Here is a 5,750-nt window from a genome sequence, read left to right on the forward strand (position 1 = left end):
TTAGTAATAAAAAAATTTAATAAATCAATAAACTTATTAATTTAAAACTGATTTTTTTTTAACGTTCCAAGAGAACGTATTTAATTAATATTTGTAGCCAGACATTTACTAATCTTGGTTGCCTTGGCACCATAGAAATACTGGTAATCAATATATATATATATGGAAGATTCACATAAAAGCAAACAATTATTACCATACTTTCTATTCATTATATGCTGGCTTCGCATATTTTTTCGCATCTAATTTCGCATATTTTGTTTACCCCAACTTATAGCTATTCATTTAGGATATCTGAGCATTTAACTTAAGAAAAAAAATAGAAACGATTAGAATTGTTTCGATCAAAAAATCACAGTAAAAATTACTTTGAAAATGCGCTAATTAAAATAGCTCATAAAATGATTAAATTAGGGGTGCTCAACCTGCGGGCCGAATGCGGCCCGCCAGCCCTCGATGTGCGGCCCGCGGCTGCAATCTGAACAAAATGGAAAAAAAATTAAATATTTGTTTTTGAAGAATAATAAAAAAAATTCGGTAATTTAAATTTACACTTTTAAGTTTTTGACGCACCCAATCTCAATCAATGTAGTTTTTCGATGGTTAACGCTACGGATTGCAGCATAGTTTTAAAAATCCCAATATTTTTAATACATCATTATTACGATTTACGAATTTTAATTACCACTTTTGACGCTTTTCGTATGTGCCGATTCCAATGACTTTTCAGTAGTTATTGCTACCCATTTTCAAGTAGTTTCTGAAATAGCGATTTTTGAAAGTTATGAAACGCTTTATTTGTGCAAACTTCATGGAAAATCTAAATGACTTTAGATCCTTTCTTCAACAGTTATTGCTGCACATTTCCGCCCGGTTTTTAAAACTTCGATATTTTAGCACGATATTATTGCGAATTGCGAGTAAAGAATCGCTCATTTAGGTAACCATTTTTTGACATGGCTTACTTGTAACGATTTTATCGCAAATCAAATTATTTTTCAATCATTATTTTAGAAATTATTGCTACACATTTTTACAAGGTTTTGAAAGTACCGATATTTTTTATACGCTATTGCGACATTTTAATTTCAAATCCGGCATTTAAATTACATAAAATTTTGATGGACTTTATTTACTCCAATTTCATCTGAAATATAAAAGTATTTTGGTCATTGTTTTAGTAGTTATTACGCTTTCCCCGTGATTTAAAAAGATTATGATATTTTTAATACTATGGTTTGACAGCAAGCGAGTTTTGAATCGCGCATTAAAATAATTATTTTTTATGTGCTCTGTTTGTGCCGATTTTATCATTTGCGTTGTATCGATTTTAACACGCATTTTTTAAGAGGTTTTTCGAACGTGTGTTTTCTTCTTTCCCGTTATTGCTCCATTTTTATTTGTGATTTAGAATATAATACCTGATATTTTTACACTATATTACAACTCGCGAAATTCGATTCAGTTTTAATTTTTTTTCGTAACTTAAAAAGTAATTACGTACCTTAGCCAAATCAACACCTTCCCGGGAAAAAAAAAAACGAGATGTGTTTATATTAAACGCGGTCCGTTTCGCAAAAAAAATAATTCAAAACACGGCATAATTCTTTAGTCCCATGAACGCGTGCAAGTTTAACAACACACATCGAACCTATTCTTTTTGTTCTCACATGTAATTTAAAAGTCATACATCGTAATTTGTATTTACGCTCTCTGAAAATTGCGCATTGCATTTCGTATTAACATTAACGAGATTTAAAAATAATCCATCGCGTTTCGTATTTACGGGATTTAAAATCACATATCGTGATTCGTGTTCTGGCGTTTAAAATATCATCCTTTGCTACTTTTCTCGCAATTAATATGCACGCGTTTTAAAAACCATATATCGCGATTCATATTCATGCATTTTAAAAATCAAGTGTTGTGAGTAGTCCTTTCGCAATTCAAAAGCCACACGATTCGTATTCACGCGATTTGACAGGCATCGAGTTTTTTATTTACGTAATTTGTAATTACGCAATTCGTATTCAAGCAATTAAAAAATAACACATAGCAATTCATATTCAATTAATTAAAAAATAACACATCGCTATTTGTATTTCCGCGATTTAAAAACCCAGAAAGGAAGAACACCATCTAGGACAAATTCCAAAACTGATTATGTTATTTGCTCTAAGTTTAATACTACCCACAACAACAGCTTCTGTCGAAAGACTGTTTTCCAGAATGAATTTGGCCTGTTCAAAATTACAGAGTAGTCTTTAAATACAATCATTACATTTTCATTTAATGGCTCAAAAAATATCACATGATCAAGTAGATAAAATTATCACAATATTCAAAAATTTTGCAAATTATAGTATAACCATTAAGAAATTTTTTAAACCATTTTCTACCTTCTTGGAGCATTTTATATCATTTATGATTATATGCTGGGAAATGATTTGTATATCATTAAATTTTAACTGTATAAAAAATTTAATCAAGATAAGTTTCGTAAAGTAATGTAAATTTTATTGATTGTTAATTGATTGTGTATTAATTGTAAATAGTAAGTGTTATGTTAAAAATATATTCGTCATAAAAAGTTGTAAACAAGTATCTTAATAGTTTTTTATTATTAAGGAATATAGTTCCTTAAAATTTAATGTGTTTTCTTTCTTTCTTTCCTCTCTCAGCCTCTTATTATTAATTTAAAATAAAAATGTCTGAAAAAGTAATGTCTTAAAGTACATTCCCTAATAAATGCTAAATCTTATTTTCCACTTAAGGGGTTTTGTTTTAGTTTTAATAATTTTTAACCGTATAAACTTTCCTCAAATCAAAGTATTTAACTTGAATTTATATTAATAACTAGAATATTTATTTATTTGAAATTTAATTCTATGAAAAAAAATTTAACGTTAAAATTTATGTTTAAATGGACTTCTGTATTTTGTAGTGTGATAAAAAAATTTTCAATTTTTCCATAGTTTTTTAATTATTTCAATTTATCTAAATTTTTTCTGATAAATTGATTCTGATTTTCGAATTCTGTTTTCCTTCTTAAGTAATCAGTTTTGCATTTTCTAATTTTAAACGCTTTAAAGTATTGTATTTTCTGCAAAGAGATTACAAGGTAAACCGACAAAAAGAATTTAGTGTTATATAAACAATGATGTTTATATAACAATCGCCACCAACAATTGCTTTCAATATGTCGGTCTAAACACTTTGGCATGCGGCCCTTCATTGGTCAATCTGCTGTGCATGTGGCCCTTCACTGAAAAAGGTTGTGCACCCCTAGATTAAATACTTTTTATCCTATCTTAGATACAAATTTAATTAGGAGCTAGTCGAATTCTAGAAGCTTTTACATCAGCTTATGATATTAATCAAAAATCGAGTTAATGCAATAAAAATTTATATTAGTTGTAACAAAAAATCTATTTAATGACATTAAACTTTGTGTAAGTTCTATCTTTGTATATAATAACTAATATAATATATTAGTTATTATATTATAAATTCGCATTCAAACTTATAAAAAAATAGAATACGAAATCATAAAAAAATGAAGAAAATACATTTAAATTATAAATTTGTTTAAATAAAAGGCTAAAGAATTAATAAATTGATCGCTTACTGATACTTCAACTTGTATGTTTTAATACAATGAGTTTAATGTAATGTTTTAGTTGGTTTTAATATACTACCACGAATAATTGGGTATACTATAGCCTACGTCACAGGTTGTGTTATTCCTACTAAATTTAACCCATGAACGGCATTTTCTGCGAGCCTAACTTCAAGCCACAAATAAACAAACGAAGTGTTTGATCGTTTAAATAGCTGCTCGCCAGATTTTATTGCATTATAAAGAAAAGTAATTGATATTCGATTTTTGATTAATAATTGATTTATGTGGATAGTGGCATAGAATTTAGCATTGCGTCATGGTAAATGTTATTCCTACTAAGTGGAAGTAGTTGTGTTTTTTTTTTTTAATATTATACCCAATTATTAATTAAAAATCGTATGAAGAATTTCCTGGTTTTTGGATCTTACTACTTAATGGTTCTGACGAAATCGCTTGCAAACATACAAAAAAGTTGAATCGGTTTTCATCTTAAGAAAAGAGTGGAGATAATTCCATTTTTTTCTTTAAGCTATGAGCAAACGATTTTACGTTGAATTAAAAATATAAAAATTTTCCCTTTTATACAAAACATTTTCCAACGCTGTATCGATGATATTTTTTATTGCAACTTTTTCCACGTAATTAAAATTCATATGGAATATTCATTTGGAATTTGATTGGTGCATTTTAAACAAAACGATCAAACTGGATCAGTAAGAATGCTCCCTAAGTTTTTAAATAATCGTGAATTGTAACTTGTAATTTATTTTATTGCCAATTGTAATTTTTCAACGCTTTTATTATCCTTTAAAATTTTAACTTTTTCCATTGTAGTTTGTTTTTCAGTTAGAATTATTTAAAACCTTGAAAAAAGAATTAATGTTAAAGGAAGAATATTGACATCACGTGAAAACTATGAATTGAATCCTTCGAAAAGTCGACCATCAAAATCGTCAAATGGTTTACTTTTTAAAAGTTAAAGGAATTTGTAGCGATCTCCAAAAGCTTCGCGTCGCCGAACTGACATCTGTTTTTGTTTATCTATGTATTAGCAGCGAAAAGGTATAATATGGAATGGAATATAATAATTTTTTATGGAAATATGGAATTGATTACTAGGAATTTTTATTTTCACCTTTCAGCTTGTAAATAGTAACTTAGCTATTCTTGTGAATTAGCTGAGTTCAACAACATTGGTTCTCTGAGCATTGGTATTTCATGAAATAACTAGACCAGTCAGTTAAAAGTATATAAAATTATTGAATTCTACGATTCGGCTAGTATTCTATAGAATAACGATTACTGAATTGTTTCAGTATGAAATACGGCTTTGCAGTGACGTGTGTGTGTGTACGCTTAATTCCGTTGCTTTTAGACGTAGTTATTGATATGAGCAATAATAAATTATATCACCTGATTCACCTTATTATTTATTAATTATCCGCAATACGAATAAAATGTAATTTTCGAGAGATTTTAGCTATTTATGATTTTATAATTCATAAAATAAATTTGAAATTGTTTATTTTCTACTTTAACGATCTATCATTAGTTATTTCATAGAATAATTAGGTAAAGTATAAAATTTTGCATCTATTATATACTTAAACTGACTTGTCGATTATTTCATGAAATACCTAGTTATTCTATGAAATAACAGAATTATACACCTTAACGGTATCATATAAACTGGAAATATCGATTTTCATAAATCTGCTTAAATATCAATTTCTAATTCTATTTTTTAATTTAATACTTTAAACAACTAATATATACTAAATATGAAGAAGTCTTTTGGTAAAATTAAGAAAGTAGGCAAATAATATTATTAATCATCATAATAGTAAATATATTTTTTTTAAAAGTTTAATTAAAAGAATAGAATTTGGCAGCAGATATTAGAATATTACTACCGCAGTCCTAAGACAATAATTCTTGTTATTATTACTATTTTTCTCTTTTCGAATTTTCTCGTTTAGCAAGACCTAGTTTTACTTCGAAGTGAATTTCCCTAAGAAATCCACTCCTCCTTTTGGGAGATTTTGGACTGTACTAGGAAGCAGAAATGGCTCAATCTTGTGGCGCCATCTTATATGAAACATCGAAAACAAAACAGATTTTATTCGAA

This window comes from Parasteatoda tepidariorum, chromosome 5 (assembly GCF_982258835.1).
Source record: "Parasteatoda tepidariorum strain Cologne lab strain chromosome 5, Ptep-v5.0, whole genome shotgun sequence".
NCBI lineage: Eukaryota > Metazoa > Arthropoda > Arachnida > Araneae > Theridiidae > Parasteatoda > Parasteatoda tepidariorum.